The sequence below is a fragment of the Equus asinus genome, chromosome 6 (assembly GCF_041296235.1).
Source record: "Equus asinus isolate D_3611 breed Donkey chromosome 6, EquAss-T2T_v2, whole genome shotgun sequence".
Taxonomy (NCBI): domain Eukaryota; kingdom Metazoa; phylum Chordata; class Mammalia; order Perissodactyla; family Equidae; genus Equus; species Equus asinus.
Genome location: NC_091795.1, coordinates 76,667,837 through 76,695,109, shown reverse-complemented (window position 1 = coordinate 76,695,109; position 27,273 = coordinate 76,667,837). Strand labels below are relative to the sequence as shown.

The 27,273-nt window shown below is 45.9% G+C and overlaps 1 long non-coding RNA gene across 1 annotated transcript; it reads left to right on the top strand.

Moving 5' to 3' along the window:
- The first annotated feature begins 533 nt into the window (after positions 1-533).
- On the top strand, positions 534-26,425 carry LOC139045547 (uncharacterized). Its single transcript, XR_011504116.1, has 2 exons — positions 534-8,626; positions 17,801-26,425. It is a non-coding gene; the product is annotated as an uncharacterized lncRNA (long non-coding RNA).
- Positions 26,426-27,273: the final 848 nt, after the last annotated feature.

Genomic DNA, 27,273 nt, shown 5'->3' with positions numbered 1-27,273 from the left:
TCTCTTACTCCTGGACATAGTATCAAAAGATGAGGCTGCCCCTCAGCCATTAGCCACATGCCCGGCATTCTTAAGGGGTTGGTCAACCCCGGAGCAGGAAGGATCTCAGAGTATGGGTGACCTCTTCCTCAAATGGTGGCAGAGAGGACAGGCCATGACCTGGTGCAGCTCCTTTCAGAGCAAACATTTTGCCACAGACACTAGTTCACAAGGACGTTGGTGTTGTGGGCTTCCCCCTTCCACTTTGGGCCAGCTCTGAAGGACATTACAGCAACAGATTGAGGAGCAGCCAGAGGCAGGGGGCCCTGTGGCCACCCAGAGACTTCCATTAAGCACCCCTTGACCTAACCCTGGAAAAGTTAACTGATCAGACCGAAAATGGAAACGAACCCAGAAGGTCTAGACCAACCTGTCCATGAGAAACATAATACAAACCATATGTGTATTTTTCAAATGTTCTATTAGCCACATTAGCAAAAAGAAACAAGCAGATGAAATTAATTTTAATAATATATTTTATTTAACCCAATATACCCAAAATATTATCATTTCAACATATGATTAATAAAATTATTATTAATGAGAAAGTTTACTCTTTTTTTAGAGCTGTCTTTGAAATCCAGTGTGTATTTTACATTCATAGCACATCCCAATTTGGACACTTGGGGCTAGTGGCCTCTGTCCTGAGAGCACGGGTCTAGTTAAGCCTCCTGTTACTGCAGATGAGGAAAATGGGGCCCCGAAACGAGAAAGGAATTACATCAAGATGCCAGCTCCAGAGGCAGGGTTAAAGCCCAGGCATTTTACAACACTCTTTTAGTTGTACCACCAAAAAAACCAAACCAGAACCAAACAAAAACACCACTCAGCAAACAAATAAGGTATTGGTTTACACAAATTCCAGATAAAGGCTAAAGGTATATTAGCAGGGTTACAAGAAGGAATCATGTGACTTTCAAGTTCAAGCAAGCTAGGCACTGAAGGAATTTCTTACCACTCTCCCAGTAAGGTAGTCATTTGTGCTACAGTTAAAGCCAAGCAAAGGCAGCTACTGTGTTAAACAGACAGATGCTCCTTCCAGGAGAAAGGAGTCCTGGAGGGCCGCTACCCATCCAGCTGTCAGGGCCCCCACTAGTGGCCACTGGATCTATTAGTTTGCTTCTGACCTGTAGCAAGATGTTGAACAAAATATTGGTGGTAAAGAGAAAAGAACATGAGTTCTGGAATGAACTTGGCCCAGATTCCAATCCCCAACAAGATCGCTGAGCCTCTGTTCTCTGCTCTGGAAAATGAGGAAGATGCTGATGATGCCGATACTTTCTATTGATGGCTGCTGGAAAGATCAAATGACCTGGCCCTGTTAGTAAGTATTTGGCACACAATCAGGCCTCAGTAAACCTTTGCTTTCCTTTCCTGAAGCTGATTCCTCACAGCAAATCAATGCCATTCTCTTAACTGCGTTTGGGAAAGGGGTCCTCTGGCTTAAGGGCCATCCTTGGCCAGACCCACTTGGTTAGCTTTGGAACACTGCTAACTGGAGCTGTTTCAGTGTCTCAGTGAATGTCTCTGGAGCAGCCTTCTAGGCCCAACCATGACTTGCATGGAGCACCACCCTCCCACAGTCATGTGGGATCCTCATGGCAACACTGCTACCTGAGGTTAGAAAGAAAACCGTGGGGATGTCGCAGCTCTGTGTCTCACTCATACGATCTGGGGCCAGCCTCAGAGGGAGCAAACTTTGGGAGTGATCCCTGGGAGCAGCAAGTTTGGAGGGGAGTGCCTCAGTGGGGGGACAAGTTTAGTGCCCAGCTTGGATCTAGGAGTGCCTATCTCTCCCTGTGGTATTTTTAATTCTAACATCAAGTAAAAATAGAATTTCCTGTTGATCTGATAAGAAATTCCTGTTTTTCCAGAGAACAGGGCAGCCTATATTGGGGGGCATGGACAGCGGGGGTTACCAACTACTTCTGAGATGAATGATTAAAGAAAGGCAGGGCCGAGTGGGCCTCAGTTCACATTTATTTATTTTTAAAGTGTAAAGACAGCTCATAACAAGAAGAACCACAGGGTGTGATTAATAATTTCCTACACACATTGACGACCTTGGCTGGCTTTGGAAAAGCTGTTTCTGCTGGTTCCCTGGAGCCTGGATATTTTTAGTTGCCAGATGCAGTTTGGTCCAGACTTCTCAGGCTGAGCTGTTGGATGGACCTCACACATGGGACATAGCGTATAAAGGCAGCACCTTGCAGGGGGTGTACAGGTGCCAGGCCCCAAACTTCACCCCAAAGTCCTAGTCACCCCAACTTGTGCTCTGCTTCTAGGGTAGCCCCAGAGCCTTTGGCTCGGAGTCCCAGCTGAGCTTGCTTCTACATGAACAGTTCAAGGAGTTCTTCTCTAGTGGACGTTTGAGGCTTTGGAGCCTCTCAGCATCCACGTCCTCTTCCTTCTATTAAGAGCTCCCTCATTTGCATTGGGGAATCACCTCTTCCCCTAAATGTGAAAGCCTCATGGAATTGTCAGTCAAGGATTCTTACCCTCCCCTAGTGAAGTGGTCCATCAATCAGACCCTCTTCTGGGATTTGGAACCTTGGGTGGAGTGACGCAAACGCAGAAAAATGCCATCACTTATTCACCCCAGCAGTCAGCCCATCCTCCGTGGGCCCCAGGACCTTGTCATTTTGAGCCTGATTATTCATTTCTCCAATTCTGTGGGGGATCCAGTAGCCTTCTGATGATCTTCATTTTCTAATACTTGCAAGTAATGCATTGTGACTAACATATAAGTGTACTGACGGTGAGTCAGAAGTGTCACCTTATGTGTCTTCTAACAGGGCAATAACAGTCATAGCACAGATGTGTGATCCTTGACTGCTTGAGAAGCAGCCCCATATAAGACAGCTCTTTCAGCCTTTTAGCAGCTCCATGAGGAAGGCAAGCAGTGCTCATAGAACCTTTTGAGAAATGAGAAGGCTGAACTTCAGAGACCTATCCAGCTACTACATAGCCTAGGAATGGCAGAGCCATCTCTTAAACATTGGTCTGTCTTCTGACTCAAACCTAAGATGTTCTCCACCAGACCATACTGTGTCCCTCAGGCCTCTTGAGCTGAATTGGAGTTGTTTCCCCAGGATGAAGGCTATTCAATCTTTAGCTTCGTCTACCTACTGATGCCCATATCCTTGCTCACCAGTAACTGAATTTGGGAACCTAACCTTTGAAATACCTTTCACAAAGTCTGACCTGCCACAGCATCCAGGTAAAAAGCACATAAAGACACATCTTCAAAGTCATCTGTACAACATCATTGGGATTGTACACACAAGTTCCTATTGACTATTCACAATAACTAAAATGTAGAACAGCCCAAATGTCCATTAATGAATGAATAGATAAACAAATTTTGGTATACCTACACAATGGAATATTATTCAGCCATTGGAAGGAATGAAGTACTGATGTATGCTACAATGTGGATGAATCTCGAAAAGATGCTAAGTGAAAGAAACCAGACACAAAGGTCACATGTGTATGATTCCACTGACATAAGCATCCAGAAGAGATAAATCCCTATAGATAGAAGACTCGGTGGTTACCAGGGGCTGGAGGGAGGGGGTAAACGGAGGGAGTAATGGGGAGAAACTGCCTAATGGTTACAGGGCTTTACTTCGGAGTGCTGGAAATTCCTTGATAATTAAATAAATGTGGTGGTTGCCCAACATTATGAATGTATAAATACTGCTGGATTGTTCATTCTAAAATGGTTAGTTCTATGTTATGTGAGTTTCACCTCAATAAATTATGTAAAAAACTTAAGTTGATAAATAATAATAAAACTAATTTAAACAAAATAAAACAACAGTATCATTGGGACCCACTCTTCCTTTTTATTCCCATTAGTCTCCCTGACCCCTTCCCCTTCCTCATTCAGGCATTCATACTCACCTGCCACCTCAGTGCTTCCTTCTCACCATTTTTTTTTTTTTTAAAGATTTTATTTTTTCCTTTTTCTCCCCAAAGCCCCCCGGTACATAGTTGTGTATTCTTCATTGTGGGTTCTTCTAGTTGTGGCATGTGGGACGCTGCCTCAGCGTGGTCTGATGAGCAGTGCCATGTCCGCGTCCAGGATTCGAACTAACGAAACACTGGGCCGCCTGCAGCGGAGTGCGCGGACTTAACCACTCGGCCACGGGGCCAGTCCCCCTACTCACCATTTTTAATCATGATGTTTACTCTCTCAACAATGCCCAATGACACCCTAGTGACTATAGGTTAAGGCTCAGCTGGGCATCCAGAATCTTCCAGTGTCTACATCTAAACTGCCAAGCATCCCTCTGCTTTAGCCAGGCTGCTCTCCCCAGTGGCACTGGTTTGCAGAGGTGCATGTTGTCTTCCTGACCCAGCCCTCACAGGAGAGATGATCTTCATGAACCTTTATCCTCTACAAAGGTGGACGACAATGATGATCGTGTTACTAAACCACTGCTGCTACTAATACTAATAGTTTCCAAAGCCTTACAGGCCCCCGCTTTCCTGGGTGTTTTATATTGAAGTAGGGATGCTTCCTATCAGAAGTGAGACAGTTTTCCTGAGCTCCTTGCTTATGCAGTGGGCTCTGGTGTTAACTCTGCTCTGGAGACTGTTTCTTCCACTTTCTCTTCTGCATTAGATAGGGGGCAGCCTTCTCTCACCCTGTGTTTCTTCTGTGATAACCTCTACTCCCTTTTGTTTTACATTTCCCCTTAACCTCTCCCCTAGTTGATATGTAGGATCTATATGTTTTTGGTATTTGTATGACCTACAGAGGCTGGACAATGGCATTGGAGCCAAGATATCAGGACAATTGCCATCTATCGGGAAGCTTCCCATAGGGTAGTAGGGTAGTGCTGTGTGTTAATGGGCCAAAAGGTCCCAAGAACAAGATAAAATGAGATTGCCTGAGAACAAACAACTCTGACTTGAGGGCAAGTTCTGTGGGCAGGCTGGCTCCTGTGTCCACAGCTGGATGGAGGATATGGCTTAATTAGAGTGATGGGAGCGGAATGGAAGAGAGCTGTCGAATGTTGCCAAGGGGGTAGAGGATTTGGGGTTTTGGCTGGTTGAATGTTTCCTACTGATTTATATACCTTTGTCAACACATGCCTTTGAGCAAGGCTGTAAGCTGCCCAGCCTATGGTCAACGGGTATATTGGAGTCAATGAACCCTAAGACTCTGAGAGCCAAATAGCAGGGACAATGGCCACCGAATGAAGAAAGGGTGTTCTGGTAACAGTTTACATATACTATTTCATTTAATATTTATAATAATTGTAGCTAGAGAGAGATATAACTATCTCCACATTAGAGATAAAGAATTTGAGGCTCAAAAAGTTTATCCAAATTGCCCAAGCCACACGGCTGGTAAACGTGGAGTGTGGACTGAATTCCAAAGTCTCTGCTTTTCCTTCCATTCCAACCTCCGTTCCCCTTCTCCTCTCATTGCTTATCCATTCCTTGGGCTCTTCTCTCTAAGAATTAGCTGGCCTGAGATTAGCTCTCTCACCTGGGGTCCCTTTTCTGGACTCCTACAATGCATACCAGCTCTGTTCCTTGCTTGAACATTGATTTCATAACTTCCCAATATATTCTTATCTAACTGAGTCTTCTAACAGCCCGCAACTCGTTCCAAGCATGTGTGTCTTGTATCCTTGATGAAAGCATAGATTCCTTGAGAGAGGATGAGTGCTCTGCTCCCCTCTCCCTAGTCTGGGACTAGCCTGGTGAAATGCTGAACAAGCAGGGAGCGACCATCACCTCCTGGGATCTGGGAACTGAAATGGTCTTTAAAGATTGTTCTCACTCAGGACTAAACCACTACAGAAACTCCTCAAGGATCACATGAGCAAAAAAAGAAAGAAATATATTGGTTCAACTAACGTTACTACCTCTAGTTCTTTCTGCCCTTAAAAAGTAATTTATAATTTTTTCTAGGAAAAAAGAGAATTGATTCCATTCCTTCCATGGTTTTGTCTCTCAGAGTTCCAGAGTTGACAGTCACTGCTGTGGAAAGTCAATCAGGGGACATACTGACTCTGCTCTTTTTTTTTTTTTTCCTGCTTTATCTTCCCAACCCCCCCTGTACACGGTTGTGTATCTTAGTTGCAGCTCCTTCTAGTTGTGGGTTGTGGGACGCTGCCTCAATGTGGCCTGACGGGCGGTGCCACGTCTGTGCCCAGGATCTGAACCCTGGGCCACCGCAGCGGAGTGCACGAACTTAACCACTCGGCCATGGAGCCAGCCCCTATGCTCTTAAAAGTAACACAGGCTTCCAATCCCTTATCCCAGACTCTTGGAACTGGTAGTGTTTCGGAATTCAGAATTCTTCAGACAGTAGAAAGGCAACGTGGTGCATGTACAATATATCATGTAACAACCCCAGCAGAGTCCAGAGCAGCGCATCATTAGTCTTCCTAAATATAGTTGTATGCCACCTCTGGACAGGTTTTGCTCCAAATGAGTTTTGACACCAACCATACAATTTTTGGAGCTTTTTTGACTTCAGAATTGTAGATAATAGACTGTGGAGCTGTAATAGATAACAATTATTGAGTGTTTATTACGTGCCAGACTCTCTGCTAAATGCCTACTGTGAGTTATCTCATATAGTCCACCAACAGCGCTATGAGGTAGGTCTTCATTTTATTTCCAGTTCACAGATGAGGAAACTGAGGCTTAAAGAAGTCAGTATCTTGCCCAAGATTACAGAGAGTGGGCACCGGAGCAGGACTGCATGGATAGATATAGGCATTATCCCCCTCCCCCTCTCTGTGGTCCCTTCTGGGAGCATCTAGGATGGTGGACCTAATAGAGGCAAATGACCCCCAGGAGAGCTCTGGGCTACATGACTGGGTAGATTTCACCCTCAGGCATGGAAAAGAGGAGCCTCAGGCCTTGTAAGCAAGAGACAAGAAGAAGTCAGCCACCTTCCTGAACTAATTGATGACAGGTTCAAGGATCAACCTGAGCCTTGATGGTGAATGACACAAGTGTGACATGGGCATAGCCTGGCCTGGAGGGTCTGCCTAGTGCAGTGGTTAAGAGCAGGAGCTGTGAGGTCAGACCATGGCGGGCAAACCCGGTAACCAGCTGGGCATACTTCCTTCCTTGCTTAGTTTCAATTCCCTCTTCTGTAAGATAAGGTTTCCTGACGCCTGTTCACAAGACTGTTTTGAAGATTAAATGAAACAATTCACAGAAACACAGTGCCTAACACAGAATGAGCCCTTGATATTAGCTTAAATAAATGCACATGATAGAAGAAGACAGGATAGTAAACCAAGATAACCAAAGAGGAAAGGAATCGGTCATCTGATCCTTCAGTGTTCAAGTGTCCAGTCTAAATCCTTTCGTTGTTTAAAAACACTCTCATTTCATAGTTCTTCATTGCCAGCCATATTAGACTGATGGTTTGAGGAGGCAAAATCAATGCCATCGGGGCTAAAGGAAGTAAATATGTCCAGAGCAGACCTTGGAGAGATGGTGTGGCTGCTTCACACGCACTCAGGGTGGAAGATGGGCTTATGAGTGGCTTGGCCTGGAGCATGGCGGCTCTGAGAACCCTGACAAAGACCCTGGACTTGAGCCACAGTCTCTGAACAGCTCCAAGACAAATGGATAGGTCATTACTCTTGTCAGTTCATTCTACACAAATGCCCTGGGCAATGGCTTCAATTGCCCATGATTTTTCTCCCCATACCTCTGAGAATACCTGGAGTAATGGCCAGTCTTTCCGGATAAACATTTCGCCCTTCCACCACTAAACACATGACATCAGAATGGCCATCTGGGGTAGCATGAGCAGCCAGCCATTCACCTGGCCCCTGAGGCCATCTGAGGCAGCTAATATTTGCCTGAGGGGATGCAAACAGGACCATGTTTCTTCACTGGGGTCTTCCAGGGCCAACAGTGGAGTCACCTCAGGCCTGGACCCAAAGTCTACATGATGTTCAAGGAGACTGCTGCTGAAAAGCCTTCCTCTGCTCCATAAACCCATGGCCAGGCACAGGCATCAGCTGAAGGGCAATGAGGACAAAAGTTTCAGGAAGATAAGGCATTTGACCATTCACCGCTGTGGTTCACCATTCTGCACTGTGCCCCCAGGGAAGAACAGCATTTGGCAAACAATATGTGCTTAATAAATGTTTGTTGAGTGAATAAATGAAAAGGACACACACCATTTGGACATTAAAATGCATAGCTCAGCTCCCCCCGAGGGCGTATCCTTGCCTCATTCTACCCCATCCTGGTTGCAGGCTCCACAGGGCCAGCACTGGAGCACCTCTGAACACAACACCCCCCACCTGAAGCCAGAGAGAAAAGGGAGCCAAAGCCAGAGGACTCTGCCCCGACTGGCTGGTCTCACATTACTGTCAGCCGTGGCCTGTCAACCCCCTATTTAAAGCTCACAGTGTCTGCTCTTGTTCCACAGACAGACCTGCCATTAGGAGCGTTTCAGACCAAAACTCAGCTGCTCTGAACAGCAGTAATTAGATCAGCAGACCGTGAGGTCTGCTTTCTGTTCTTTTCACACCTGTCTGCCAATAGCAGGGTTACTGGGTAAAGGAAGATCTTAGCTGTGCCCAGACTGGTAAGTACCCTACAAAAATATCCAGAAGGCCTGGGGCTGGCGGGGAGGGAGGTGGTGGTCAGTCATGTGCAGGCCAGCATCTAAGACCCACATTACAACTCACTGACATTTCTTTGGGGTCTGTCATGTGCCTGAGGGAGCTGTACATGGAGCTGGAATGAAAGAAGCTCATAGACCGAGAGTGCAATAGGCTACTGATTGCAGGCCAGGAGTAGTCGTTCACTTCATAGGTGTTTATCAGATGCTTGTATGCATCAGGGGCAGTGCTGGCACCTCTGTCTCTCAGTTCTCCCTTAAGTGGCCCAGAGTTTAGCAATTTCCTCAGGTTGAGGAAAGTACAGCTGTTCCCACAAGAGATGATCTGGAAATACAGATTGGACAGGGGCAGAGGTGGGTGACAGTCCGTATGAGAAGCCAGGGCTGCGAGAGGCTCTGCTGCCGAGTGCCCCTCTCTCCCCGCACGGCTCAGTGGCCCACCTGGACAGTGTCCTGGGATTGCAGCAATAGGCTCACTTGGAGGAGTGGAGAGGAGGCGCCTCTAGGTTCCTAGGGGCTCATCAGAATGGAGGTCAGTGTGTCAGTTTCCTCTCTCAAGACCCCATGGCCTTCCGTAACCACACACGGCCTGGAATTCCTGACAATCCCAGCTGACTGTCCAGGAAAAAGAAGAAAATAACCACAGAGCCCCCACTGAGCCCTGCCCCATTCCAGGTCCCATAAACACTGGATGATTAAAAATGCTTGGAGCCCTGGCAAGGACACGTTCCTCACCAGAGCCTGCAGGCGGGGCACAGGCCCTGAGACAGGCCAGGCAGCCCCCAGAAGAGAAAGCTGAGGCTAGAGCCATCTCTAGCTGGGTGGGGCACCTCTGTTCTGAGGGCTTTGGTGAGGAAAGCTGGAGGAAGAAGTGTCTCTGGAGGCTGGAAGGCCTTGGAAGAAAATTATACAGGAGGCCTGCTGATTCTTACGCAGAAAGAAACTCAGCTAAGGTCTGTGGTGTTTTCCTTGTAGCTGAAAATTCTAATGAAATAAAAAGCAGAAAACCCCATTATTGTCACCAAGTGGGAAAGTTGGCACGTCTTCTTCTCCAGTGGCTCCTCCACGACTCTCACTGCCAGCCCTTCGTACCTTTTCAGCACCCGGAGGAAAGGCCTGGGTCTGTGGAGGGTGGGGTGACCTCTGGACAGGGGCTGAGGTGTGAAGGAAAGTTTCTACCCTAGGGAGAAGGCTGTAGACCAAGTCTTCACCCCACTGCTGGTGTGTGTGTGTGGTGTGTGAGTAGGTGAAGGTGTGAGCGTGAGCGCGTATGTGGTGTGTGAATGGTGGGCGTGTGGAGGGGTGTGAGTGTGTGTGGGTGAGAGAGAGAGCGAGAGAGAGGAAATGAAACTATGGAAGGGGTTTGAGGGGACACACAGACACACAGGTAGGCAGCCATGGAAGCAGGCAGAAAAAGGTGTAAGCCACAGAGAAGTTTACAGCTAAATGTCCCCTGAGTAGGGAGGACACACTGCACCTTCCCTGAGTACAAGATGACGTCTGAGTCCTACCTAGGGACTGTCCATTTTGTTCACAGAGGAGCTTTCCCAAAATGATGAGGCCAATAGTCAGTGCACCGGTTAAGGTATTGCTGCTCCTTGCTCTGTAAATGCTCTTGAGACGTATGCACGCTCATCATCTGTCCATCCCAGGCACCCCCTTTAAGGGGCTGTGGCCCAATGCGTAGAATAGATGGGTCTGGGAAGCAAGCAGCAGAGACCACACTTATCATCACTCTGGAGGACCTTCTTGGGGAATTCTTGCTTCCCATCCCTGCAGCTCCGGGCTCTGTGGGTTTAGGTTCTAGTTCTTTGAAGGGGAACTTCTACCAGAGACAACAGAAAGACTTCATTGAACCATAAGCTACAGCTGCCACCTGGGCACTTGAGGTTTCTTGTGCCAAGAGTCCAGAAAGCAAGAAGTGGACTCACCATCCTAGCAGGGGTAATTGACCCTGGCAGCAGGACGAGGTCAACCTGCTATTACTCTGGGTGGGCAGGGAGGAGTAGTGGTACCAGGTAGTTCACTTGGGCATCTCACGGTATCCTTTTGCCCAATCTTGACAGTAAATGGAAAGTGAAGCAGTCGTGCGTGGGCTTACAAGAGCACTGAAGAAGCTCAGGGATGGGTTACACCACCGGGGAAGCCACTGAGACCAGTAGGAGTGCTGGCTGAGGCTGAGGGCAACTAGAACGGACAGTCAGGGAGGGAAACATGAGTATTCTACGTGGCCCTGAGACCAGCTGCAGCAGCAAGTGCTGAGGTTTGTCTCATTTCCTCTTGTAAGGTTCTCCCCAAAAAAGAGACCACTAGAATTCTAGAGGAGCTGCTTCCAGAACTTATAAGAAGGAGTGGATCTGAGTGGCACAAAAGATGGACCATTGTAGATGCTGTGATGAGCAGCCCAGATGCCCCTTCAGGACCGGAGGGCTTATTCCCTCGGCTGCTGGAAGTACTGCCAGCTGATAACCTCCTTCAGCAGCTCCGGGCTTTCAAGAATTGCCTTGGCATAAGAAAGTTGCCTCACCCAAAGTCACATCCTCTTCCCAGGGCTCCCTGCATCCAATGACTGGCTGATGCGGGGGATAAAAGCCTTGTACCCTTGCCACGACTCAAGACGGCACTGAAAGTCCACCCCAGCTTCCCAGCTCCCCCTAGGGTTGGCTGAGGCCTTTGTTGCTGCTGCGCAACACCCCAACTTTTCCCTCACTCCAATCCTGCTTCCTCCTCCTCTTCCTTCCACAGACTTTGATCCCAAGAGCACTCCCTGATAAACCCTCTGCACTGCCCGCTGATCTCGCCTCAGTCTGGCCTATGGGCATAGAGCAGGCACCCCACAGATGTTTGGTAAAATTATCACACCCTTTGAAGTTTGTCCCCTGTGCATGCATTGCCTACTAAAAATTTAAATAATATTATAGGGCAGTTTACAATTATCTCCTCTCCACCTCCAGTACACACAAACCTCCTGGAGAAGCCCTGGAGTGGCTCCAGTAAGCTGTCAGGAGTTCTGAAAACCCTTAGGTTAGTTCATCGCTCAAGGCACAGGGTATCCCAGGGTATCCTGGGAAGGGCGCTGGTCTAGCACTAGAGAGCCTGAGTTTGAGCTGCGCTTCTGGCCCTTCAGCTGGGTGAGCTCAGGCAAGTCAGCCCAGTCCTCAGCACAGCCCCACCCTCCTCTGTAAAACCCACACTATCTGCACTGCCCCACTTCCTCCCGGAGTTGTAAAGGTCAAATGAGACCTTCCAATATTATATTTGGAAGTGCATTTTAAATGGCAAAGGGCTATGCAAAAATAAGAGAATTTCATTTAGTGGATGGCCAGTAAATTGTGTTCACTGACTGTGTTCGTGGCTAATTCTGGACACTCATCCCTCTAGTGTTGGATAAACAAGACATGAGTATGACTCACCCTAAATATATCCACTGTCTTCCTTATCTGGTTCATTTTGAGACTCAAATAAGACAATGAATGTGAGATGCTTTGGCAATCACACCTATGCATATAGGTGTGATACCTGTGTGTGTTCATGGGGCTAGGGCTGGGTGACCGGAACCAGAAAAGAAGACCCGGGTTCCATCCTTTCTCCACCACTTACTAACTTGGTGGCCTTAGGCACATCACTTAATTTTTTCTCTTTTAAATGGGAACGGTAACCCATACTTTGCTTTCCTCACAGAGATTTTTTCCCTTTTTTTATGAGGGTCACTAAGAATATGTATTTGGAAGAATTTCGGGTTGGATAAATGGAGTCCAAGAGACTTAGAAAGTTCTTACCTCTTGTAAGTGGAGAAGTTACATTGAACCCAGAGCCATGACTCCCAAGCTTGGCCTCCTTCTTCACTGTCAAGAAGTACCTAGGAATAAAAATAACAACAATAATGCTCATTATGGACAGCGATCACCATTGTTCTTTAAGGTACCTCAGGCCACTTGGCATTTCTGTGTTCATTAGAGATGCCCCTCTGGGCTGAGGGGGCACCGCTTGGTAAGGATAGCAAGATCTCTATTTCAGACCCCACTCATCACCAACACCTTCACCCTTGGACAGTGTACAACCTGCCCAACTCTACATTGACAGCCTCCATGGTTCTCAACTTAAGTTTTGAGTTGTTTTTCTGCAGCAGGGTGGCTGTGTGATCAACATTTTACTAACTCCCAGACTGGCCCCTAATAAAGTAGTGAAATCAGTGGGCCAGAGTGCAGACTTTGGCCAAGAAAGAGAGGTACCAACCTGACAGAGAGACAAACATGTGCAGCACCCTTCATCTCCTCCTTTCCTAGGAGAGAAAAGGGAAGGAGGTGTGGCCTAGAAGTGAAGGGAAGAAAGAGGGTCAGAAGGAGAGGGGAAACAAGCACATGGTTGGGATTTCAGTCAGGCAAATTCTAGGCTTGTAGAGGAGGAGAAGCCATTGTCAAACTTGCCTTTAGAGAAAGGACACAGGGACAAGGGAATTTGGAATGTCCCCAGTGTTTCCAAAGGGCCTTCTCCATTGCTGCTGCAGGCCTCCCCCCACAACCAGGAGGTATGGACACCCATGGGGTCGTCCAGAACTCCATTGTGCTAGTGGGAAGAATTGCTGAGCCTTCTCTAGTGAGAAGTGAGGTGCTGGGCTTGCATCTCAATTTCCCAGCACCCTAGCCCAGTTACCTCCCTCGTCCATTCTCTCTCCATTTATCACAAACCCCTTTGTTCTGGGTGTGGACCCATGGTAAAGCTGGATTTTGTGCATCTTGCCTTGATGGAGACATGACCCGAGTCCTGTGGTACACAGGGCTCCATCTACTGCTAGATGATGGAACTCACCATCTAGCAAAAGTCATGAAGTAGCTGATAGGTGAAAGCAATCAGCTCAGACAGCACTCTGTGTGTATTTCTAGGTCACATGAGTTTCTGGATCAGGGAGGGCAATGTGTTACCTGATAAGAGCACAGTTTCAAGTCAGCTGGCCTAGATTCAAGTTCTGACTCAGCTACTCTCTCACCCAGTTTGTGACTTGAGTGAGTTAGCTGGGCTCTCTGAGTCTATTTCCTTATCTGGGAAACAGGATTAATGCCCACGTCATGGAATAACTATAAATTAAAGCTGTGAACTAAAACCAAAAGTGTTTGTGAGGTTATGAAAGACTATAGTGAGGTGGGATAGCATGAAGGTGGAGAACATGGCATTTGGAATGAAAGAGCCCTGCATTTGGGTCCCAGTTCTGTGTCCACTAGTGCTGGGACCTTGGACAGGTGCTGAAGCTGTTTTTTTAATATGGACTTTATTTTTTAGAGCAATCTTAGGTTCACAGCAAAGTTGAGGGGAAATTAGAGTTCCCTCCCCCACCACAGCCTCCTCCATAGAATGGCACCTTTGTTACAAGCAATGAACCTGCACTGGTACGTCATTCTCACCCAAGTCCACAGATTACATTAAGGTTTGCTCTTAGTGTTGTACATTCTATGGTTTTTGACAAATGTATAATGGCCTGTATCCACCATTATAGTATCATGCAAAATAGTTTCACTACCTTAAACTTCTCTATGTTCCAGCTGTTTATCCATCCCTCCCACTAACCCCTGGCAACCACCGATCTTTTTGCTCTCTTTAGTGTTGCCTTTTCCAGCATGCCATGTAGTTGGAATCATACAGTATGTCGATTTATCAGATTGGCTTCTTTCACTTAGTAATACATATTTAAGTTTCCACCTTATCTTTTCACGGCTTAATAACTCATTTCTTTTTATCATTGAGTACTATTCCATTGTCTGGATGTACCACAATTTACTCATCCATCCACATACTGAAAGACATCTTGATTGCTTCCAAGTTTTGGCAATTATAAATAAAGCTGCTGTAAACATCAATGTGCAGGTTTTTGTGTGGACATCAGTTTTCAGTTCATTTGAGTAAATACTAAAGAGCACCACTGCTGGATCATATGGTTACTGTAACATTTCTGAGCCTCATTTTCATCATTGGTAAAGTGGAGATAGCTTAGTCCTACAGGGCATTGTGATATTTATTTGAGTTAATGCACGTGAAACACTTAGCACAATGCCCGCACATAGGCAGTGCTCAGCTAAGGGTTGCTGTCTTTGTCCTATTCAAGTGTCAAAGACATCACTAATGTGAGACATGGGAATCCAAGCACTGACTGAGGGAGATGACTTATTAGTATGTCAGAGTCGTGGATCATCTGGCCACAGTCCAAGAAGGCACAGGGCAACAGGAAATGCTGAAGGCTGCCAGGGCTCCATTGCGTCCATCAAAGCAGAATGTCGTGGTCTCGTGTGGGCCAGGACCCTTTGCTTAGTGCTGCAGTCCTCAGCTGCCTGAGCTGGACATAAACCACTGCCACTGTCCACATGAAGTTTGTGCCAGGTTTAGCAAGCCAGGGTCCGAGGGGTATCGTGTGCCCTTAGACGTGTGCTGGCCTCCACTGTATGTTCCTCTCCTTCCCAAGCCCGCTCCTCAGGCAGCTGCCCCTCCTCTTCCTCCCCTTGACTCATCTGAAGCTAAGCCCTGCCCGTAACCAGAAGCTCAGAGGTGACGAAAACAAGGCTTCTTTCTCTTTTCACCTACTTTCTGTGAACTCACTCCATTGTTCCCAGAATTAACAGGTCACCAGAAAGCTTTGCTAGCTCAGTGTTGTTTTTTTTTTTCCTTTTTGCTTCTCTGGAGACAAGGCCTACTTGGGGTCTAGACCTGTGTGTAAAGTGTGAGCTGGTGGGGTTTCTTTGGAACCCACTTCTTTGATATGTCTTTAGAGGAGCTGGGTGAGGGTAAAGGAGTGAATGACAAAATGAGGCTCCCTGTGTGGTGTGTGGTTTTCAGAAGGCAATGCATTCCTTCCTGCAGGAGAGACTGAAGACATGTTCTCTGAGCCTCCGGCCCTGGGCCATGTCAGCTTGAGACGATAGTGGTAGTTGTGTTTTGTTGTTTATATCTCACCCTTCGTTCTCCAGGCTGCTATGGAATTATTAAGTGGTCTGAGTCAGAATCAAGCCTGGTCCTTCCAGGAGCCTCTGCTTACTCCATTGTTCTCAGTAGCTGCTTGGTTTAGCCTTCTGTCAAACAGGGTCATCACACCCTCTGTGAGCCCTTCACCTCAGCCCCCACCCCCTCCTCGTGGAAAAAAGCTTGGGGAGAAGTGAGAACTGTTCTGCCTTTGCTCTTGAAGAGGCCCTTTCATTCTGGAAGCAAAGCCCTTTGGAAAACTGGTGTTTCTGCCAATGATGCTTACAAAGCATGTGGGAGTGGAGGAGGCTCCCAGCTGAGAGCCTGGGGTAGGTCCCACTCAGGTGACTTCACCTGGAGCGTTCCTGGCATGTCACTTCTAAAGTGAGAGTGTTGGACTTGGTGACCTCTTTGTCTCTTCTAGATCCATTTTTAATACTTTCCCAAGTGACCTTAGTACAGTCCCATAGGAGTTTCTGCAACGATAAAAATGTTCACCAAAGCCACACTGTCCAATAATGGCAGCCCATATCTTATGTGAACAGTGAGCACTTAAAGCGTTGCTAGAGCAGTTGAACAACATTTTTTATTTCATTTAATTTTAAGTAATTTTAATTTAAATGTCCACAAGGGGCTAGTGGCTACCCTATTAGACAATGCAGGTCTAGGGAGCTGCATTCTGTCTCTTTAAAGCTATATGTTCTGTTGATTCTCCTGAAAATGATACCACAAATCTGTCCACTTCTCTTCATTTCCAGTTTCCACCCTTGACTGAACCATCACCATCCCCTCCTCCCTGGCTTCCGTTCTCACACTTTCTCCCCTCAGATCCTTTTGCCACAGCGCAGAGTGATTTTCTTAAAACATGAAATGAACCAAGTCACTCCTCTTCTCAAAACCCTTCAACAACTTGCCCCCGGTGGCAAAACTGAAAACCCCTCCTGAGGCCTGTAAGAGCCTGCACACGCTGAGCCCACTCCCTTCAGGCCTTGCCCTGCTCCCGGCTCCCCCTCACACCCCACACCTTAGGCTCCCAGAAGCCTCTAAACCCTTTTTCAGCTCGGTCCTTTGAACAAACTTGCTCTTTGTTCTAGAGCTGTATTGTCCAATACAATGGCCCATAGCCACCTGGCTTTTTAAATATATACATTGGAATTAATTTCAAGTGCTCAGTAGTCACATGTTGCTTGTGGCTACCATAATGGACAACAAGTTATGGAATATGTCCATCTTAACAGAATGTTCTTTTGGACAGTGCAGTTCTGGAACATGCTTCCCCACACTTGAGTTTGGCTATTTCTCTGGCCCTCAGAAAGGGCAGTTAGAAGCATCCCCAGCCTCTAACATCTTTCCCCCATTCCAGAGACCCCTTGACTCTTCACTGTCTTACACAGGAAATCACAGAGCATAATAACAGCCCAGGGCTGGCTGGAGATCTCCCTGGGAAAGTTCCCATAGGTTCAGGAATGCCTCCCACATGTTGACTCCCTGTCCTGTGTCTGGCACCATGCTGGGTTGTTATACAGGGGATCTTAAACCCTTACTACCTTAGCAGCCTGCAAGGTGGGGCATATGTCTGTCTCCTTCATGCAGATGAGAGGACTGAGGGTGGGAGCTGACTAAACTAAGCCTTCCACCAGGGAGCCCTCCCTCATGATGCCACTGGAGGCAGAACCTGGACAGCCCCTCTTGTGCCTTTCTTCCTGTTTTTACTCTGCCTTATATCCCATTTATGTTAACTTGTAATAAATAGCAAGATCCTGCTGGTTTGCAAATGTAGAACATTTAAGTTTTTAAAAAATATTGAGGATCATTTTCATTTAGTGAAACGCATACCTCTTAAGTGTACCATTCAGTGAGTTTTGACAGATGCCCAACCCACACCCCATTCAACAAACAGAATGTTTCCGTCACCCCAGAAAGATCGCCTGTATTCTTTCCCAGTCAGCCCCCACCCTCCAGAGGAAACTGCTGAGGAATGCATTTAGTTTTAAGGTCTTCCAGTTTGTTCTGGCAGCTGGAAGCAGGGGAAGGAGTGCAGAGGAGGAAACAGAGAAGCAGGAGTTGGATAAGTGAAGGAAGCACAAATGTTGTCACTGTCCTAGTTGCACCTGTAGCAATAACTTGTTCATTCTCCCTTCATCCTATTGAAGCAAGACGCCTTTCTCTGTTTTCTTCCCTTTCCTTTCAAAGGAAACAACTTGCAAGGGAGGGTCCCAGGAAGATCCAGCACGCCTCCCCAGGGGCTTGTCTCACCAGGACTCAGAGCCTGCCCAGCCCCCACCCGTGGGGATCAAACCAGGCTGACCTGCCACTGTCCTCAACAGCCCTCAACTGCTGCGCAGACATCCCCTCCTCATGCTGCAGATCCAGAGTCCCAACTAGAGCCCTTGGGTGCAGCTAGATCAGGTTTACAACAAAACAATACACTCAGGTACAGCTGAGAGCCTGGGATGAAGACTCTGGGCAGGGGTCCCTTCCCCCAACAGCTGTGACTGCACCCAGGCCCCCTCTGCAGTCCTGCTTAGAGTCTCATGACATCCTGTTCAACATGTCCCTAAAAGCAAACGTTGTTATGTTCATCTCAGCGTTGTTTATAATAGTAAGAGAACTTGGCCACAAACCAAAATCAACTGTGGGGGATTCATTAAATAAACCGTGGTGCCATCCATACAAGAGACAACTATGTATCCATTAAAAATAACATCGAGGAAGACTATTAATAGACCTGGAACATTGGGTGGATATATTGCTAAGTTTTAAAGGCATCTCACAAAAACAACAAAGTATTAACAGGTGTTCTGTCTGAGTGTCAGTATTATCTGTAATTATTACATTCTCCTGATTTGCTGGTACTTTGTGCTACGGAAAATTAAAGAAAACTTGTTTATTGAAGGTGCCCAGCTTCACACTTAAATCTTGAGGAACAAAGCATACACAGTAAGTGCAGAAATCCTACAATAGCAATTTCACTTGCAGAACTGAGGCTAGTGGCACTGCACTTCCCACACCCCTCTGGTCAGGAGTCTGCGGCTGCCTTACTCTCATTCAGAAGGTCTTACTCTGTCCAAGAGCTTACACACATATCTCACCATTTGGAAGACGCTGGCTGGTTTACACCCAGGGAAAGGCTGGCTGTTCTCACTGCTCCTTGCACGTGGTCTCCTGCCTCCAAGGTTTGTTCTTTCCATTCCCTTTGCCTGAAGCGCTCTCTGGCATGGCTCAGACGTCAATTCTGCCCACGGTGGTAGGCAGGATAATGGCTCTCCAAAGATGTCCGTGCCCTAATCCCTAGATCCTATACATTTTTTAGCTTGTATGGCAAAAGGAACTTTGTAGATGGAATGTAGGTTACAGACTTGAAAATAGGGAGATGAGCCTGAATTATCCAGGTGGGCCCAATATAACCACATGAGCCCTTAAAAGCAGAGAAATTCCTCCAGCTGGGGGAAGAAGGAGATTCAAAGCGTGAGACAGACTCAACCACCATTGCTGAAGGGGGTCACATGGAAAGCATGAGGAGGAATGTGGGTGACCTCTAGGAGCAAAGACAGGTCCTTAGCTGACAGTCAGCAAAGAAATGGGACCTCAGTCCTACCACCAAAAGGACCTGAATCCAGAAAATGACTTGAGTGAGCTTGGAAGCAGGTTCATCCCCAGAGCCTCCAGAAAGGAATGTAGCCCTACCAGCACCTTCTTTTTGACCTTAGGACACTCTAAGCAGAGGACCCAGCAGAGCCACAGCATACTCGTACTTCTGACCAACAGAACTGTGGGGTAATAACTCTCTTAGCAACTTTCAACTATGCAATACAATATATTAACTGCAGTCACCATGCTGTACATTACAAGGTGTTTTAATGCACTAAATTCATGGTAGTTTGTTATGGCAACAGTAGAAAACTAACACATCATCCTTCAGTACCAGTACAAAGGCTACTTCCATGAAGCCTTCTCTGGTTCCCCCGTCCGTGGGTGAGTGTCTTTTCTGAATTCTTAGAGCTTTCCGCCCCTGAGTGCCTTCAGCTGTTACCACAGTCCACCTGGCAGTGGGGTTATTGGCGTATGTTTCACGTTTCTCCTACAAGACTGTGCTACTCGGGACAGTCTCTGAGACACGTTAATCATTACTCTCCTTCCGGGGCTTAGCCCAGACCTCATGTGTAGTCAGTGCTAAATTTCTGTTGGAAGGATGACTCATGACCTGCATGGATGGTTATTATTAAATAAAATGAACTACTGTGGCAATTAGGAATACAAAGATGGACTTCGGAAATATTTGCAAACATAGAAAGGAATAGCTGATTGATGACGGATAGTGACAACATAAGAAAAACTAGAATGTGCAAAAGTAGGATATACTAATTTTTGGATGTTCGGAATCCAAGTGCTCCAGCAGTTGGCTCTGAGGTGTAAATTCATACAGAAAATAAATAAAATTGAAAGTTGGGCTCTAAAATATTTTAGAATACAACCTCTCAAAATATTCAACTTCTGGCAACATTAAGCTTTAATTGCATAAATGTTCTTCTGCTTCAAATGGATATAAATGTTGTAGAAAATGTAACGATTTTTTTTTTAAGGAGGATTAACCCTGAGCTAACATCTGTGCCCATTTTCCTCTGCTTCATGTGTGGGACGCCTGCCACAGCATGGCTTGATTAGTGGTGCGTAGGTCTGCACCCGGGATCCAAACTGACAAACTCAGGGCTGCCCAAGTGGAACATGGAAACTTAACCGCTACGCCACTGGGCTGGTCCTTGTAACATAAATTTTTTTTCTTTTGAGGAAGATTAGCCCTGAGCTAACTACTGTGAATCCTCCTCTTTTTGCTGAGGAAGACTGGCCCTGAGCTAACATCCATGCCCATTTTCCTCTAATTTATATGTGGGATGCCTACCACAGCATGGTTTTTGCCAAGGGGTGCCATGTCTGCACCCAGGATCTAAACCAGTGAACCCTGGGCCGCCAAGAAACGGGACGTGAGAACTTAACCGCTGTGCCACTGGGCCAGCCCCTGTAACATAAGTTTTTAATACACAGCTGAGCTCAAAAGAAAAAAAGGGAAACTCCCAAGTTCCAGAAAAGAAGACGGAACTCAAAGCCAGAATGTCAAAAGGAAGAACCCCTAAAAGACTTCATATTCCAGGTGGTGCAACTATTGGGTGATGGAGCCTCTGTTTTCCTGGGCTCCTGAGTGACCGTGTGGAGTGGACCCCACCAACATCCTTGATGTTGACATAGGAATGAAGAAGCAGAGTGAATCTCAAACATAATAAATAAAAAGTTAATCCATACCTCGATAATGGAATGCCTTAAAATAAAATCCTTTAACAGAAGAAAAGCGGCTAAGGAGACAAGATACATTACCTGCAAAAGAAAGACAATTAGACTGACATCAGAAAAATACATTCCAAGGACTGGGAGAAAATAGGTGCTACCTAGAATTCAGTGCCCATCTAAATCATCATTTGAGGATGAGAGCAAAATAAAGATATTTTACAAAAAGACTGAATTTACCATCTGCAAACTCTGACAGAAGAACGACTAAAGGATGTGTTTCTGAAAGAGGGAAATTGAACCAAGAAGGAAGGAGTGGGATATGAAAGCAATGATGAGAAAAACGAAGGTGAACATATGAGTAGAACTAAATATTCAGCTACAACAATAACAAGGACCATGACTAGTGGGAGTGTTAAAACTACTCTCTAAGTGGGGAAACTACTTAGTTACAGCAACGTGAAGGAAAGGAGTAGAGATCAGAGTTACTGCCTTCTGAGGCTCTGACACTGTTTGGTGACTGCATGTAAATGTTGATTAAACATAGGCTTCACTAAATAGAGTGTGCGTTTTAAAGATTTAAAGATTATCTCTAAAAGAGTAGAATTTGAATGTAGAACTGCCGAACGGGTAGAGGGGAGGGGAAGAAAGAAAAAGCTTGATTAAACCAATGGAAGACGATGAGAAAAAGAGAAATAAAGAACATGGTCAGCAGAGAAACACCAAATGAGATGATAGAAACAAATCAAAATATATTATCAATTGCAATTACTGTAAACACATTATTTTGCCAGTTAAAAGAGAAAGATTCTCAAATTGCATTTAAACAGACACACACCCCAATCATATATACTATTTATAAGAGACCCAACTAAAACATGACATGAACAGTTGAAACTAAAGGAACAGAGAAGACATGCCCAGAGATGCCATTTTGGGTATGGGCCTTAGAGGGCAATTCTCACACATTGCAGGAGGAGGGATGTTCGAGGATGTTTATCAGAGTGTTGTTTGTAGTAATGAAAGACTGGAAACAGCATAAACATCCATTGGTATAGGGATGAAAAAATAAATTTTAGCATATATATATAATAAAACACTGTATAACAGAAAAATGACTGAACTAGATCAAATGGGCCAAGATGGACACATATTAAAAGCATAATGTTAGAGGGAAAAACGAGCTGCAGAAGGAGATCACCATACAATATCACGGATTAGTTTTCTTAAAGGGAACTTTATTGAAGAATAATGTACACACATAAAAATGTACAAAGCATAGTGAATAGTTCAACGAAGTTTCACAAAGTGACACCCTTGTAACCATCAGCCAGATTAAGAAATAGAACATTACCAAGCATCCCAGAAGACCCCACTGGCTCTCGTCCAGGTGTTACACCCTCCCAAGGGAACTACTATCATAACCTCTAACCCTACAGATTGGTTTTGCCTATTTCTGAAATTTATATACATGAGATCATACATGCAGAAAGTGTGCACTCATTTGTGTCTGGCCTCTTTAATTCCATAGTATGTTTGTGAGATGCATCCTTATTGAAGCGTGTAGCTCTAGTTTATTCATTCTCTTTGCTGTGCTGGGATTCCATCGTATGAATATGCCATGATTAATTTGTGCACGGTATGGGAGATGTTCATTTGGGATTTTTTTAGTTTGGGGCAATTATGAGCAGTTCTTCTCTGATCAATCTTGGACTTTTCTTTTGGTGTACATGGGCATCCATCTCTCTCGGGTATATACTCAGCAATTGCTGGGTCAGGGGTATGCATACTTGTAGCTTTAGTGGAGAATCTTGAATAGTTCCCCAAATTGGTTTTACCACTTTACTTCCCTCGCAGTGTAGGAGAGTTCCAGTTACTCTGCATCTTATTCACACTTGATATTTTAGTCTTTTTAACTTTAGTTATTCTGGTTGTTGATGGTGTGAACTTTAAAACACACTCATACACAAATACTGTACACTGCCTATGGGTATATATATATACACAGTAAAAATATAAAGACATGAAGGAGGAGAATATAGACCAACCTTAGGATAGTGATTGCCTCAAGGCAAAGGGGAACACCTGATGGTAGAGGGATAAAATGGAAGGCTTCAACTGTATTTATAATGTTAATTTTTAAACATGGGAAAGAAACATGGTGAAACATTTTCAGAACGAGGTGGGAAATATATATGTTATTTTTCTCCATATTACTTGTGTTTAACAAATACTGTAATTAAATTTTTTTTATTTACGAAAAATATTCTTAAAGGAAAAAATAGTCATTCCACAGGGAAGCAAACAAATGCACAGTGTATCTTGTTATAAACACAGCACTTGAGCCATGCCTAATAGACCAGACATTCCACTTCTGGGTATGATTGTCTCAACACACGGAAATGTTTTAAGAAAATATAGTACAAAATAATTATGTGGGTCTGTTAAAGGACTAGAAACAAATATCAAAGTTGAGTATCATAATTTATATTTTTTTTGCAGGGAGAGTAATTCGCCACACTGGCATGGATACCTCATGAGTGTCCACTTAGAAATAAGAATTTCTTGACAGGTTCTGGCTCTAGGAGATTTTTATTCTGTAGAAAGATTGTCATCACACACTTCCTACATAGGCCTGATCCTATGACAACATAAAGAGACAGCAAGATCAGTAGAAAGTAAAACTCAGGTTTTAATTCTGCCACTGCAGCATCCGGAGTCCTCAGTCACCTCCCTGATACCAAGGTGGTAGAATGAACCAGGGTTTCTCAACCTCAGCACTGCTGACACTTTGAGTTGAATAATTCTTCATTTCAGGCAGATGCCCTGTGCATTGTGGGATGTTTAGTAGCATCCTTGGACTCTAGCCACCAGATGCCAGAAGTCACCACCCCTTCTCCAGTGTGCCAACCGAAGAGGTCTCCAGACATTGCCAAATGTCCTCTAACGGACAAAATCACCCCCAGTTGAGGACCACTGGGCTTGGTTCCTTGAGGCTGTCCCTTCTGGCTCTAAAATGTTACACTTCAATATACCATTTGAGCAACAGATATAATTTTCTCAGAGCCCAGGTAAACACTAACATATGAGAAATCAGCAAAGGCCAGGCCAATAGCTCTGGTCACTTTTTTGTGGGCATTCAACTGCTATCTAAGGAAAAGAGGAGCATTCAGAGGAACAGCAGAGGAAATTGATGATGCTTTGACCAGATGACATTATTGTGAGAATGGAGCAAGTGGCCATGGATAATGACTAAGACTCAGGAGAAATTTAAAGTATTGTTGAGATCAACCAAGCACACACACGCTTGATCTCATTAGACTGAGTCTCGACTCCCAATAAATTGGGAATTTCCAGCCATACATTGCATTATAAGAGGGTGGGGATTCCTATCCATACAATATCCAGAGGGCAGGGATGCAAGAATATAATGTGTTTTTAAATTATGCAAGTGGAAAAATGGCATACAATCTGCCATAAGGTGTGTTCCCAAGAAGCAAAGATTTAGAAGGGATTGAATGTGGTGATTTATTGTGGGAGTGTTCTCTGGACAGAGAGAATGAAGGAAGCAGGCTACGGCAGGGGAAGATGCTAAGCAAGGATGCGGGCTGAGCGAGAGTCTGGTTTCAGCCTTATCCCTCAAGCAGTCTGATGCAAGAATTGCAAAACCACCAGAGGTGGTCACACCTTAAGGCAGGGGTCCATTCTTCTGTACCTGGTGACAGTAAGTTACTGTAGTCTATGGGCTGCCCCAACGGGTGAGGGGTGCATAGGGCGTATAACCTCCGGATGATGTGACTTCTCTTTTAGCTGAGGGCAATTCTCCAGATCACAGGCAGCAGTTATGAGCTGTTAACAGCCAACACTTAGAGAAACTGGGAACTCATAACCCAGTAAAAGGATTTCCAACTGTCTCTACTACAAGTACACAGTATAAACATATTTGGCCACTAAAGTCACAGAATTTTTGACAGAGGCTGGGAAAATCTTGGAACAGCAAAGGATTGACATTTGTGGGGCACTCAACAGGGGCCAGATTCTGTGCTGGGTGTTTATCGTAGCGTATCTCATTTAACATTACAACACTGACAGTAGTTCTTACTATCCTCCTTTTATGAATGAGGAAACTGAGGCTCAGAGGGTGAGCAATTGTCTGGAGGGAAGAGAGCTCACGTGCTGCCAGAGCAGAGCCAAGGATTCACTTCCAGCCCATGTTCTTTCCACTGCAACCCTGAGCTTAGCCAGCACCTGGCCCTGAACAAGCACATGGCATGTGTAGTTGAGAATGGAGAGAACCTGATTGTGGGGCTTAGGAAAATGAGGACTGAGCTTCTCAAAAGCCAGTGTTCTCACCAGCTGAGGTCCTCAAATTACCAACAACTCCACCACAGCCACATCTCCTAGAGACGTGCAGTCCTGGCCCCCTGGGGCCTCCCTGCTGGGGGTGGAGGGTAGATGAGAGAGAGAACTTGTAGTCAGATTAAAGTAACTCATAGGACAGTCTGGACCCACTCCAGAGTCACCAGCTACCATGTGACCGATGCCACCAATCCCAAAGGGCCTGTGAAGTGCATAGGTCCTTGAAAGAAGCCCTTGGCCCACCTCCAAGAGGACAAAGAAGACTTTCACTTGATTTTTTCTGGGACCCATGTCTCTCCAAGAGGATGGGGAATGGGACAAGACTACATACGTACATTCTGTTAGACATACATTCTGCACCCAGGGCCAACCTAATAGGGCCTTCCTCCTACCATTTAGTGATAATCAGGGCCTCCCAGTGAATGTGGAGGAAGTCCTAGGGCGATTGTCAGTGGTGCTTTCCCCTCACCCTCCTGAGACCATTGAGATGTACCTGGACCGAAATGGCTGCTCTGGGTCTGGAAAGAGACGAAGGGAGGCTTCTTTCTGTGGTAGGTACTTTCCATCTGGCAATAAACCGGGTTCCCGCCTTCCCTTGAATTCTGAGACTGGGATACAGGAGAATAAGAAGGTAGAGAGGTGTGCATGTGTGTATGTGTGAGTGTGCACGTGCTTTCCAGGGCTAGCAGCCAACAGAAGTGTGTAACATAAAAAATTAAGAGCCAGCACCACTCTATTGAAAGAGTTCAAACTGTGGCATCGGAAGACCTGGCTCAAGTCACCGCTCAGGCATTTACTGCATAAGAGGAGAGGTTTCCCTGCCAGGCACTGAGTGCAGTGCTTTACCTGCACTTTCTGAGCCACCCTCCCCACAACCCTGTGGAAGAGCCATCATTATCCCCATTTCACAGATGAGAAAGTAGAAATACAAAGATTTAAGCAGTTTGTCCAAGATGACACCGCAGCTAACTGGAGACCCAAGGCTGGAACTCATCAGATGATTTCACAGCTAGGGCTCTTGGCTGCACCACCGTCTTCTCCCCCTGAGCCTCTATTTCCTCATCTGTAAAATGGGTATGAGTGTAATACATACAAGAGTTACATTAAACAGTGTAAGGTAAAGTGTCTTGCAAATTGCAATAAGAATGTCGGTTGTTGTCATAATCAGACCAGATTAAACAGCATGGATTATAAACGAGAAGGACTATCTCCTCCCAGCCTTCTGATAAAGGCCTATGAAGACAGCTGGGTAGCCTGGTGGGCCCTTCGCCCAACCTCATCTGTGCCACTTAGTCAGCCATGAGGGGCTGAGAGCCACCCTCCTCCCCAGCCCAGTGTGCTGGGAAAATCACATTTGTGCCAAAATATGATAATATGAGCTGATCTCACCTGATTTAAGACCTCTGCGTGCTGCCAGTTCCCCACCCCCACCCCCCCACCCCCACTTCATTTTGGTTAAGAGTTTGACTCATTCTTGCACCTTCCCTCCCACCGTGTTTTGCAAAGCTTACTAATGATCTCCTGGAAGTCCATCCCCTTTAAGGCACGGTCAAAGGCCTGGAAAGAACAATTTCACACTCTTCAAAGTGCTTTGTAACCCCACTTCCTCTTTCAATCCTCATAAGAGCAGCTGAGGCGAGGGAGTTATCCATGCCTATTTTACAGATGAAAAGACTGAGGTTCAGAGTAGCTAAGTGACTTGCCCAAGAGAGAGGAGAGAAGAAGCGGAGAAGCAGAGGGGCTTGGCTAGCCCCACACACGTTAGACTCAGTTCCTAAATAACCAAGCATGGGCTGAGGTGTGGTGCCTGCCACCACCCCAGGACAGGGACTCAGGCTAGCCTAGGTGGGAAGCAAGGAAAGGCAGCACCCCTCAAGGGTGTCATGCAGCAAGGAGGTACCATGGAAATACACTGACTGCCTTGTGGGAGGAAGAACACAGGGCAAATGCATGGGCCAGTTCAATATTTGTCAAAGCTCAAAGGTTGGGACAATTGGCTGCACAGGGAAAGGAACTTGGTTTCCATT